Raw genomic sequence first — 13,580 nt, forward strand, 5'->3', positions numbered from 1 at the left:
CCCGCTGGCATACCTTACGATTATGGCCAGCGTTGGGTAATTTGTTAGGAGCCGGGCGATGCAGTCAGCCAGATAAAATGCAACCTGGTCTGCGGCTGGTTGCGGCACGGCGAGCATTCAATAAAAATTAACTAGGGACAAATTGTTTGAGCCTGCTCGTGGGCTCGGACCACAAGATCGGTAGCCATTGGATGGCATTGGACGCTTAACGGCTGCTGCAGGCCCGGACGGTGTGCCAGCTGAGCCTTATAGTTATCATTGGGTCTTGTTTGTTGGCCAAATTATAGCTCTACACCGGGCTTATTTATGGCGGCTACAAGCAATAGTTGGGCTTTAGAGGCACAAGTATTATCATTCTTGCGCATATGTTTTAAGGAAACGCTTCTAATCACAGTATTCGGGCAGAAGTACACATGTGTGTTAAGCATTGAGTAATAAGAATACAGAGCCGAAGATTCGCTTCAAATCCCTTTCTCGGAATACTTATCTTATGCCTTGTATACTAGAACTTTACCCCTGCAGCATTTAAAGTCTCGTGAGAGTAATTGAGTTTATAGATATGTAATTAGAGCCGAAGAATTGCTCAAAATACTTAACTTATCTAATTACTCAATGTATGTTGGGCATATAAGAAAGCTTCCTCTCAACCGCATTTACTCTCTCGTGAGATTAATTAACCTTCTAGTTTTCATCTATAGCCTCATCTACGATCTCTGTTAAGCTTATCTGAATTTAAGGTTTCTCTCTTATTAATACAAGCCTGTTGCAAGCTGCATGGGCACTTTGCGTCCGCCTGTTGCCATCTTTTTTGCTGTCCTCATCATCCCTGCTGTCGCCGGCTCGGATCCTGGCTCTTGCTCTTTTAATAAATGAAAATGTTTTTAATTAATATGCTTCAATATGTCGAGTGCGGCACTTTACTTTATGCAGCACAGTCAAGCCTACCCCCACACAGATCCCGCTCCTTGCCTCTGCGCCACTTCTGCGCCCAGCACATTTCGCTTGATTATTCAGAGCAAGCGCCGTGCTTGTGTGAGGGGGCGCCTCCGTTTTTATTGTTTCATATTTATTCGTACAAGCCCGTAGGCTAAATTTCAATATTTTATTTACATGCAAACATACACATGCATACATACTTTAACACACACACATGTCTGTTAATACCAATGTACAGTAAGAATCCTTCGCTCAAGCATGCAACAAAATAAATATCCGACTCCCCCCCTTCCACTCGCTGCAGCTCTCGCTCTTTGTTAAGCTTTTACAGCCCACAGTTATTTTGTAGCTTTTGTTGATGTCGCTCAGTGGCCAGCGGCAACGTTTTGTTGCTTTTGTTTTTATTTTCAATTATTCAATGCGTAGACTGCGAGCTATAAGCGAAGCAGCGTAATTGTATGCGATGTCTATTTATAGACATTGCAGTGCATTTGATTTGCTTTGCCTTGTGTGAGGTTCGTTTATTTGTTGCGTAGATTGTGAGTAAGAAGCAGAGTTTTTTTTTTTATTGGTTTGACTTTTGTTGAGCTTTTTGGCCGACTAATTCAACCATCCCATATTGTCTAGTGGTTAGGATACCCGGCTCTCACCCGGGAGGCCCGGGTTCAATTCCCGGTATGGGAAGTGATCTCCACTGTTTTTTTAATTTTACTATTTTTTTTTTTATTAAATATTTTTCAGATTTCTGTCTTAAGGTAATTAAGAGATGATTTAAAGTAATATTTATATATTCTCATTCAATTTAATGAGTTTAACATCTGCTAGAAACTAATTAACAGAACTTAATTTAAACTTATAAGCGGATTTGCATTGCATTAAAGTATAAGTTATATGGGATTGAAAATAATTTGTTAAAGGCTAACTTGTCTAAAGCTTTAAATTGAAATGCAGCTCAAAATAAAACCCGACATAAAGCAATGCCTCATGAATGCATCAATGCTAATTTGCTTTAATACACGCAAATATATATAAGTATGTTTATATGTATGTAAAGAAGTCCAGTCAACTTTTGAGCTAGCTTATGAATGGTTTACCCTTTTCCACCGACTGAGCATCAGCTACGAGACAGTCTGTCAATGGGGTTTCAAGTGGCGCCTTTGACGGGCATTGTCCACTTCATGTCGAAGGCTTGGAGGAGTCTGGTCTGGGGGGTTGGGGCTACATAACAGGCAATTTTATCGCTGCAAATTGCAATCATATATCAATATTAATATGCTCTCGGCATTTCTGATTTAGACAATCTGAAGTTACTTTGGGTATTCAAATGCTTTTCGAGTTTCTATTCATTGACCACAGCACCCTTGTTATGCCGAACATATGCACATTGCAATCTCTCATTTCCGGAGTTTTATTTTGTTGTGCTCAACCCTGCATTGGATTTGTGCAAAACAAACCGCAAACTTCATTTACAAAATGGCCATTCATTTCAGGGCCCCAGCCCGAACCATTCAGAATGTATATATATACATATATAGCTTTACCAGGCAATTTTGTTTAAAAATGCAAAAGCCTTTGTCCATGCGTTGTTTTTGTTGTTGCAATTGACTCCTGACTACAACATGCATTAAAATTGGCAATCGCCTCTGTGCGGTTGAATTGCTGACAACATGCTGCATGGCCAGTTCCACACCTGACGCACCACCCACACCACCCACACCACCCGCACCACCTGCTGCTGACCAGCAGCCTGCTCTCAACTTCATTAGGTGTAGCCTGCTGTTGGAGGACATGAAAAGGTATATCAAAAGGCAGCTGCCTGCTTTTACAGGGATGCTATCGTAAGCAGCAGGCACTTGTGTACATACAACCTGCTACACATACATACATAAAAGGAGCTACACTTGCCCGAAATTCGTATATTCAGATAGTTTCCCAATTGTCAATTACACCAGCTAAACTTTGCTAGCAGAAGTATATTATTAAACTGTGAGAAAGTTATATTTCTTTTAAGACTCTAGCCAAATTTCGCTGAGTGTATTGCCGTGTGGCAACCCTCTATTGTGGGTTGCACTCGGGTTTTTGGCTGCGCCTTTAGTCTGTTGCATTTTTTGGCAACCTGAGCTGAGGGTGGGGCAGCGTGTGGGTGTGTGCGTGTGTGTGTGTGTGGGTGGCTGGAGGCGCTGCATCCTTGCATTCAGCTCTGCTGACGGCTTGCTGCTTACTTGCTGCCGCTTGATTGTCCCCCTGTGACTGCTCGGGCGCATTTGCATTTTTTATATCCACAGCTTGTATGTGCACCAGCTCTCTCTCTCTCTCTCTCTCTCTGTCGCATCTTTTGCCCTGCTGCAGTTTGTGCGGCTATTGTGCTTGCTATTCCTGTCTCTTTCGCACGCTGGTGCATCCACAAAAATCGATAAACACAAAAATTTGCGAAAAATGCACTTCATGTTGCCATTGTTGATATCCGTTTTTTACCAGCTCATATACTATATGCACGTGTATGTAATACTATAAAGTATATAAATCATGTGTGCATATGTGTATATAAGGATCAGACCTTATCGCATACCGTGCAGTATGCGGCATCAGCAGCCGAGGAGTACCCAAACCATCTGTAGGCTTGCACTCAATATTGAAAGAGACTGCACTTTACATTTTAAGGTAATTTAATTCAATCAGACCTTGTTCGGTTGTTTGGCAATATTTCGTCTGATAGACAAGGGTGCAGATATGTGGTTGGGGTGCTTATATGTATGCATTTATATAATATAAGAAGTATATTTGCGGACGTGGCAGCAAGCATCCCATATTGTCTAGTGGTTAGGATACCCGGCTCTCACCCGGGAGGCCCGGGTTCAATTCCCGGTATGGGAAGTACTTGAACCTGTATTTTTTGATTCAAATGAATTTTTATTAAAAGTACTGTACAAAGGCATTAAAATGGTTCTTGGAAAAATTAACTTTTTATGATATGATTCGATCCTTTGCAGCCGTTTTATTCAAAGACGTGCTTTTCTGTTTGATTCCGGAATGTGCTCTGTTATGGATTCACCTTCTTGGCACGATCCATTTCTCTTTTGTCGACTATGTCGATTATTGTTTTGTAGATTATGTACTCCATCCATTGCCGAGTTATGTCAGTATACTGGTCCATTATATTTTGCATACGCATCTCGATTTCTTCAACTCGCTTAGCGGTTGCATTAATGCTTTCGAATGCGTCAATAAACAACGTTAGCGATGGCGTAGGATTAATCCAAGATGTCTTCATAATTTTATTTTTAGTTTTGCCAAAGGTTTTACTTACACAAAATGCTGTTTCGTTTTGAAACTTTTTATGATATTGTTTCCTTATAGTTATTGCAAGCCTACTGGGGTATGCTATTTTGTAGTTATGTCATATTTGATGTGCGACAAATTCGAATGACAGTGGCATTATGATTTACTAAATCACTGATGCAAATATTTATTGATTTTCAAGGTTTTATAATGTAAAAATAATGTATTCAAAAATATGTTGTTCGCGATTCTTACAAATTGGCTGAAAATATAGAGATTTGTAATAAATAAGGTTCTAAGCTGCCGTAGATCAGTACTCCCATATTGTCTAGTGGTTAGGATACCCGGCTCTCACCCGGGAGGCCCGGGTTCAATTCCCGGTATGGGAAGAGTATTGATCAGTTTTTTTTTCTATTTCATGCAAATTTGGTGTATAAATCAGAATGTACAAAAATGATTATTTAAAGGATATATACAGACAATTTCATTCAAAATGACTTCAAATTGATCTCGATCATTCCTCCCATATTGTCTAGTGGTTAGGATACCCGGCTCTCACCCGGGAGGCCCGGGTTCAATTCCCGGTATGGGAACATCGTAAACTTTTTTTGACATTATTTTATATGAATTTCAAATATCTTTCACTTCTTAGTCCTGTTCTAAGAAAATTTACTCTGTAATATTTACGATTGTGATGAGTTTTCACCCTGTGTCGCGATATATTTCATGCAAATGTATTCCTCAAAATAAATTGGCTCTTACATATGTATGTCTTTGATCAGTCAGATTTTATAGGCTGACATTACAGTTAAATGAATTGACATAATTGATTCAACTGTAATTCATCTTCATTGACAACTCACAAAGGACCTGTCGGTGGTAGCCCACTGTGGGGTCCAACAAACACCTGTGAGTTATTCAGTTGCCAATAATCCAATTACGAGTCCATATTACCCATAAGCTATAGCCGTGCCCAGATTCCTGGCAAACGTGAATGGGAATGCGAATTTTAAAACCCGATGAGGCACATTTGATTGGCAACAGTTTTTGCTCAGCCCGAAAGGGTACGGGGCTTATGTTAGGTAGGCACCTGAGTCTGACGAACATTTAATGGAATATAATATTAAATTATCGCAGAAAGGAGTGCAAGAAATATGTCCAGTGATGGGCAAATTAAATGAAAGCAACGCAAAAATTGTGTTTTACCAGCTGCAAATAAACCGCATAAGCAGCCCCAAAAGAGATGCCACATAAAATCCTCCATATATGGTATATAGCATACTGTCTGAACTGACCGGGGGATTCGCTCTGTATATAACGCATTTAAAGCCCATGTCCATTACACAAATACAATCCCCAAGCTCCGTACTCAGCCCACCAGCGTCTGGGCGCCCCCGCTCCAACCCTCTGATGCGTTTTATTGCACTGGACGCAGCTCTGTCTCTGTCTCTTTCTCACACCACAATGAAAAAAATAAACATAGGCTTGTATTAATGAAAAATTTCGTACATCGAATTCGCATCATTAAAAATAAACCCCGCAAAATAAAAATGTAAAACCCCAAAAATTCGCATATGTGTATAAGGCGAACCATTTTTAAGGGTTGCAATTTTTGCCGCCAAATAAAAACAAACATTCGAAAATGTAGTATGAAAATCAATTTTGTTTTTTTTTTCGTTCTGTAAATGGCAACAATGCCAATACATATGCGGGTACATAACGTGTGTGTATGTGTGCGTATGTTGGGTGCCAGTACAACAAAAAATCTTGTTGCATTTTAAAACTGAGCGGAGCGCAGACGAAATGATAGTCGTTAATGGGGGTTTTCCAATGTTTAAAGCATTTGATTATATAAAATAATAAACGATATTTTTATAAAATCAATATAATACTCAGCTATTTTCTGTATTATTGTAAATATATTTTGGTGTCAAGTTTTTAAAATTAACTAAAATGCTTTTATTGTGTAATGTATGCTTAAACATAGATAATACACAGAAACAAAAAATCTTTGTCAGAAGTGGGATTCGAACCCACGCCTACAGAGTAGACTGCGACCTGAACGCAGCGCCTTAGACCACTCGGCCATCCTGACATGCTTGAGAGGGCCCGCTGAACGCAATATAAGCTGACTGACCATAATTAAAATAAATCCACAGCACAACAAATCTCTTTTTATAGAAAAAGAAAAACTGATTAAAAATAAAAGACAATATAATTTTAAAGACAATCTTAATAAATAAAATTTAAATTACAAGAGCTAGAAAAAAAGCTGTGAACTGATATCGAATAAATAGAAAAGTCTGGCTGTGCTAAAGGCTACAAAAACTTTTTGTAAGACAAAGCAACAATTTGTAGAATATAAAATTGTATTGGATTACACCAGCTTTATGTTTTGCCGATTTCTTCCTTTTCGAATTTCTTGTTCAACTCCCAATAAAGGTGTAATTGGAAATTTCTCTATATCATTTAAAGTATCCCACTGTTATGCAATTTTACTACACCCTTGTCTACAATATTTACAGTTGCACGCAATAACTACATATACATATGTATGTATATACACATGCATACATATATAATAGCAAACAAATATGACAAAAAAGAATGTTTCACATGCGCCAACTTTTTTTTTTGGTGGGCTGCATTGCAGCAGTTGCAACAGAGGCGGCTGCATGCGGGGGCATGGTTAATCACTTGACGTGAAGTTAAAAACAGGAAGGCAAAAACCATAAAATGTGCCCACGTTTCGCAACTGACGACTGCTAAAGGCCCTAGCGACTGAGAGAGAAGCAAACTTTCTCTAGAGAAGTTCCAGTTTCCAAATCCTGTAAGCCAAGCTATCAACAAAATAGGATCTGTCCAGGGCTTAAAGTGATGGGCTCATAAATAAATGTTTAAAACAACTCATTTCACAAAATATATCTCTCCTATGTCTTTGCATAATGATTCTGATAGCTTAAACTCCCGCAACATGTAGCGCATCAACATTTTCGGTACACAAGCTAAAAAGTTAAACAAAAATGTGCAAAAATGAGCGAAGAAAAAAAGAATTCATTTTAATGTCAACCCATATACCATGTACAATGCCCCATAACATATGTATGTACACAGACGCGTATATGCCACATGTTGTACACAGCATGCAACTGATGCTTTGTATGTAGCATGTCCTTTTTTTGGACGGGGGGGAGGGGGGGGGCTAGAGTTTTGGGCATACTTTGAGCTGTGCGTAGCCCAAACCAAGGGAACACCCAAAATGAGCAGCGGCCTAGGCGAAAAAACTGTACGCAAAAAAAGAAGAGAGTGCTAAGAGCTGTAGAATTTTAATTGAATATATTCAACAATAACAGCATTATTCAAATACCCAACTAAATATGCGCATATTTTTTTACATATTCATAAATCTATATATATATATATGCGTATATGCTGTATATATAATGCGAGTGGAATTTCAAAATCAAATGATACGGAGCCAATCATTTGCCATTTCCCAATTTGCAATTAGCCAATGAACGTTATTTTTGTCATTTCATAATCTGCTTTATTACAGACAACTTCTTCTTCTCTGTGTTTACCAGCTATGAGCCCCGCGGCCCACTAATTAATTATAATTACAGTGTGCATAATGATTGGATGCCAACATGAATTATATACTTATGCTAGTGTATGCCTTGTTATGCATTATTTTTTATGACATTTTAAACCAATTATTTATTTCAAGGGGCTTACGCACACTTTGTGGCAACGCATATTACAATTTATATAGTTTCGAGTGGTTATGCATATTAAATAGAGTCCAGCTTCTATAGACGTGTGCGTCAGGACCACGAACGGGTAAGAGCTCGTTCTACAATATGTTAAAAGAACAATTTTAAAATTGAAATTATGAGCGCAACATAAAAGGTGTAACAGTCAAATATGGTTAGCTATAGTTTCTTTAGAAAAAAGATAAAGATTAGGATGAATTAAAGGTAAAAGTCAAATTTAAAAATATATTGAAAAGGGAATATATTTCTTAAGATTATTATAAGGATTAGGATAACTAAAAGCTAAAAGTGAAGCACTTCTGCCTAAAAATCCTTAAAGAACAATAATTGCTAAGATTTTAAAAGTCTTAATAGTCAAATATCGTTAGCTGAGATATACTTGATCTGTATATACTTTTCTAGATGCTACATGTCCAATTTGGTGACCCTTTGACCTTAAAACCTAAGAGATTTGCTCAAAAAATATAATTTTAATATCGATTTTTATCGATTGCTGGGAAATGGCGCAAGTTATCGATTATCGCAAACAAACTCGTACTGCGCGAGCTCCCGTAGGACCTACGTTTAATTCTTTAGCTCTGATAGCTCTTACAGACAGACAGACAGACAGAAAGACAAAGGGACAGACAGACAGAGATGGTAAGATCGACTCGACTATTGATGCTGAAGACGAATATATATATGTATGTAGTTTATGGGGTCCGAGATGCTTCCTTCTTATACATTTCCAAAAACCCAATATACCCTTTTTACTCATCGTAAAATGAATTCAGGGTATAATAAATTGAAAGCGTTGTATAATAAAAATTTCTTATGAAAAAATATAAAAAATGGGATAGTAAAAACTCAAAGACTACTGTACTGTTTTCTGTTCCGAAAATATTTATTAGGATTTTAAAAGGCTTAACCGTTAAATTTAAGATAAAAGCTTAAGCTGAGGATCAAACAGTTAAAAGTCAGGGACTTCTGCACAAAAAGTCCGTTCATTTTTAATTAAATATTGTTAGTCTGGTTATTTGAGGTATTTAAAAACTGTTTACGATATAAAGAAATATTTCACTGGCCAATTTCAGTTGAAATTATAAAAATCACACACTAGATACATATATTATACATACATATGTATGTATTTACCGAATTGAGCTGGGAAAATGCATTTTGTATAAAACACACACACACACACTCACACACACTCACACGCACGGGAAACTGCCGCCCAAAATATTTTCAATTATATATACGAGCGAGCTCTATGTACAGGGAAATTTTCTGGAATGGCGTACGCAAAATGACAATAAAATCAAATGAAAAGCGCAGCAACAGAAAAGACATACAAAAAATAACAATAACAACAACAAAATGGCAGCAACAGCAACAATTCTGCTGCTGACGGTGCGTGCGTGCGGTTGGCCCGCCCACAAACGGCCGGGGGCGGGCGGGGTGGGTGGGGGGGTATGGTGGTTCGCTCGGTGGGTCGGATTTTGGTTGGTCGGCTTTTGGGAATGCAACAACAGCGCAAAAAAATATAATAATAAATTGTATTATAATTTCTTTTTTATGGAAAAACGCTGGCTGCACACGAAAAAACAAAAATAAATACGCATAAATCTGGCGAGATGCAACTGAATATCATTTACCCAAAGTTGAGCAGCTTTAAAGGGATTTAATGTGGGAGTTACTTTGTAGATTGTAAGTTCATCAAGCCCTGGTTTGATGTTTTATCGACTAGAACTGTGATAAGTTATCGATATCGGAATGAATCGTCGATTGAAAGTAGAAAGAAGATTGTGAAAAACCGAAGAAAAAAAGGTGTTGATCCATTTAACATGGAAAATGGAAAGCATTACCACGCATTCAACCTACATTCATATCAATTACAGTAAGAAGGAATACTTAGAAATAATTTAAGAAATGTGCATCAAAAAAAGTTATCGATATCGGACTGAATCGTTAATAGAAAACCTGAAAAAACTTTCTGTTATTATAGACTTTTCGCATACTAGTACATCATATAACAAATATATTGTTGTTATTGCAAAACTTTGGAGTAGTGAATGGAAAACATCCCTATTAGCACTTATTCAACGTACATTCATTTCAATTATAGTAAGAAAGAATGCTAAGGAACAATTTCATCTTTGATAAACAAATTCGTATTCATCTTCATAAATACTACCAAATTGAATTAACAGATGTTTAACTTAGCTTTAAATTTAAATTTGAAGTGTTTTTTCTAGAGAGAGGACATATAATCTTTTAAGTTGCAAGATAACAACTATATTTCAAGTATATTCCTTAACGTAACATTTCCTTTGCAAATATAATCCAACTATATTCTTTTACAATATATTTCTTTGACAACAATATCTCAAATTTGCATACTTAGTCTGTACTTTATATGCGAATAATATGCCCAGCTGAGCTGTAAATGAGATGCGCGTTAAAAAAATGCTACACAAACGCATCTAAAAAAGAATTTAAAAAACATTTTGTTGTTGCAACGAATGAGAGGCATGCGCGCAGCAGGAGCTGCGTAGCTTGCAGCACAGCAGCAGGAATGAGAGCTGCATTAAATGCGTTGCAGTCGCCTCTGCTGCAGCTGCTGCAACTGCTGCTGCTGCTGCTGTTGCTGCTGCGTCTGCTGATTATGTTGATGTTGCAGCAACAACAAAATAATCGTATATATTAACATGCAGCAAAAAAGTGAGGCAAAAAACAAATTTCAATCGCGTGTGCGTGAAAATTGCAGTGTGTGCACAGTTTTGGCCAGGGGAAGGGCAGGGGGAGAGTAGGGGGTTGGACAGGGGGCTGCAATTATAGGGCTGCTAATTATTGACAGCCAGCGCCCGCCCACTGGCCGCACCCACTTTTGCGGTTTGTTGCAACTGCAGCAACAGTCCATGCAACTCATAATGAGGTTTTTATTTTTCATTTTGTTTTTGTTTTTGTTGTTTTATTTTTGCTGCGTCTCCGTTAAAAACACGCAAAACTTTTGTTGTTGCCGCTGCTTGTTGCCGCGCCGCATTTGTTGCAGCGTTGCGTCACGCAAAAAATCAGTTTCGAAAATGCTTTGTCAACAGCAACACACATTCAAAATTTTCGGTTTAGTCGCATAAGTTTTATTTTTCCGCCTAATTTTGTAAAGCATTGCCAACTTTGGCAACACTTGGCACTTGGCACTTGGCAACGCAACCCGCAATCCAAACAAACAGCAAACAAATATGTAAATCTAAATCAATTTCCGCCAACCAACGTGAAAAGTGAGTGAAAGGGCGTAATATCAACAATTGCGCATACGCCATGTGGTGCACGGCTTTTATCTAAAACGCTTGGCTTAGTCGAGTGTGTGTGTGCGGGTGTGTGTGTGTGTGTGTGTGTGTGTGCGGGTGTGTGTGTGGTGCAAATGCCACCCCTAATTACTGAACCTAAGCCCCATTCCCCCTCCCCCTCCACCCGCCGCCCTATTGAATTCCCACTCTATTTCTCTATTACGCTGACGTCGACGTCGTCGTCGTCGTCGCTATTTTGTGGTTTTTTGCTTTTGGCCCCCTTTTATATTGAATTTATTTTTTTTCTTTTTTTGGCCTTAGCTGCGCTCAACGCGCCAACTGATTAACAAAATTAGTTTAGAAAACTCTGCACACGCGTTCGAAACAAACCAAAAAATTTGTTCGGTTCTTTTCGCATCTGAAATCTAAAAAATCAATTAAAACTAAAGGAAACACAAATCGAACTAAATAATATATAAGCAAAATGTATTTAGAGTTGTGCAAAAGCGTTTCACGATATTTATTTTCTTGGCATACCGATTTAATAATAACAATTGGATTATTAGAATGATTTAATTATGGTATGCAACATTTTGAAATCTTAGAAAAACTTCAAGTAACTTGATCAAGTTAAGTGAATTCATCAATAAATTTTGATAAATTTATAAACAGCATTCTCTAAATTGTGAAAATTCTACAGTTTTTTAAAATCAAGGGTTTTTTATTCAAAGCATAGAGAGCGAATAATTAATCCTTTAAAAATTAAATATCTCTTAGACAGAAAAATATTCCATTTTTTATTATATATTTTATATTTTATTACGGACAAGCTTATACTCTTTCACTATTATACACTGGTTTCGCATTTTTAGCTATGATTCCATAAGAAAGTCAAGATCTATCATACATACATATATCATGATTGGGTCTTGTGTTATTCCTCAAACTCCAAATCAAATCCAGCTTCAGCGTGATTATAGCAACAAAACATATAGAAAGGTCATTAATATAATATATTTAATGATGGTAAAAGTAGTAACTAGTATTATGCGTATTTTAGAACAGATTAAAGGCGTATAGTGAAAGTGTTTGATAGACTTTTCCTGAGAATTCAGATCTCTGGTAATTTCTTTACCTGACGCCGAAAATTGAATAATTTATTTAAATTTCATAATATATATTATAATTAAATATACATGTGAAAGAAAGAAAGCTTTACTTAAGACCGAGTGTCCCTCTAGGATTTAGTATTCCGATTTAAAACGGCTTTACAGATAGTACGTAAAGCATAGTGAAAGTCATTAGCACAACATATTATTTTTCGACCGATTAAAGAGCTATCATATAGCTATAGATCTATCATAATAGCTTTGGTATAGTATAGTATGTATAAAAGAAGAGTATATATAACAGTATAGTATATATAATAATATTATATATAAAGTATAGTATAGTATATATACAGTATATATAAAGTAGTCTGATGTGCATCACAGCGTGAAGCACGATTTCAATAAGATTTTAATCATACGTATGCAGCACGGGGAAACTAAGTAGTAAATTCAGAGTTTTGTAAACATAACTTGAGACAGAAAAAAGTTCTTCATACGAAACCCGAATATTTCTATGCCTGCTGCCACAGAAGGAAAAGAAAGAAAGAGAGAATGAAAGAGCCTATAAACAATTTCAAGAGGATAGCTGACAGACAGACGGGCGACTATATAATATAGCGACTCGTCTATCTACAGACTGTTGATACTGATCAAGAATATATATACTCTATGGGATCAGAGATGTCTCTCCCTCTATGCGTTACACATTTTAATGGGCAAAATTATAAAACCCACTACAAGGGCACAACAAATTGTCGATATATTTGGACATAACATACATTATACATTATATTCCTTGATATACTATACAATAAATACATTAAATTCTTGATATATTTACACATTACTTAGTATATATTCCTTGGTAAACATATAAATATGCATATAGGTCTTATATTTTATTGGTATTTCATTTAAACGGAATCAAGTTTGATTTCGAGTGTTTAAAAAACATATATATTCTGGAAAACCAGTTTTAATTAAAAAATTTATTTATTAAAATCAATGAGAATTTATTTATTTAATAATTTTAATATAATTTACCATTACCAGATATTAGGCAACTTAGGGTTTATAATAATTATTTATAATTTAAAAAGAATTTTATTTAGAATATATAATTTCATAAGCGGTATCTTAAATTTGTAATTAGGTCTTGAATGCAAATGTTAGCACTTTAATTTTCATTAGAAAACTGTTCCCGTGCTCAA

At 36.7% G+C, this 13,580-nt stretch overlaps 5 non-coding genes across 5 annotated transcripts; 4 read left to right on the top strand and 1 right to left on the bottom strand.

Annotated features, from left to right (window-relative positions):
• Positions 1–1,548: 1,548 nt before the first annotated feature.
• Positions 1,549–1,620, top strand: TRNAE-CUC (transfer RNA glutamic acid (anticodon CUC)). The gene has a single exon. It is a non-coding gene; the product is annotated as a tRNA-Glu (tRNA).
• A 2,118-nt stretch (positions 1,621–3,738) lies between these two features.
• On the top strand, positions 3,739–3,810 carry TRNAE-CUC (transfer RNA glutamic acid (anticodon CUC)). Its single transcript has one exon. It is a non-coding gene; the product is annotated as a tRNA-Glu (tRNA).
• A 722-nt stretch (positions 3,811–4,532) lies between these two features.
• Positions 4,533–4,604, top strand: TRNAE-CUC (transfer RNA glutamic acid (anticodon CUC)). The gene has a single exon. It is a non-coding gene; the product is annotated as a tRNA-Glu (tRNA).
• A 132-nt stretch (positions 4,605–4,736) lies between these two features.
• Positions 4,737–4,808, top strand: TRNAE-CUC (transfer RNA glutamic acid (anticodon CUC)). Its single transcript has one exon. It is a non-coding gene; the product is annotated as a tRNA-Glu (tRNA).
• Positions 4,809–6,227: 1,419 nt separating this feature from the next.
• On the bottom strand, positions 6,228–6,310 carry TRNAL-CAG (transfer RNA leucine (anticodon CAG)). Its single transcript has one exon. It is a non-coding gene; the product is annotated as a tRNA-Leu (tRNA).
• Between the last annotated feature and the right edge of the window lie 7,270 nt (positions 6,311–13,580).

This window comes from Drosophila montana, unplaced genomic scaffold, assembly GCF_035044405.1.
Source record: "Drosophila montana isolate Dmon_TW-CO22-7 unplaced genomic scaffold, ASM3504440v1 contig_3218_1, whole genome shotgun sequence".
NCBI lineage: Eukaryota > Metazoa > Arthropoda > Insecta > Diptera > Drosophilidae > Drosophila > Drosophila montana.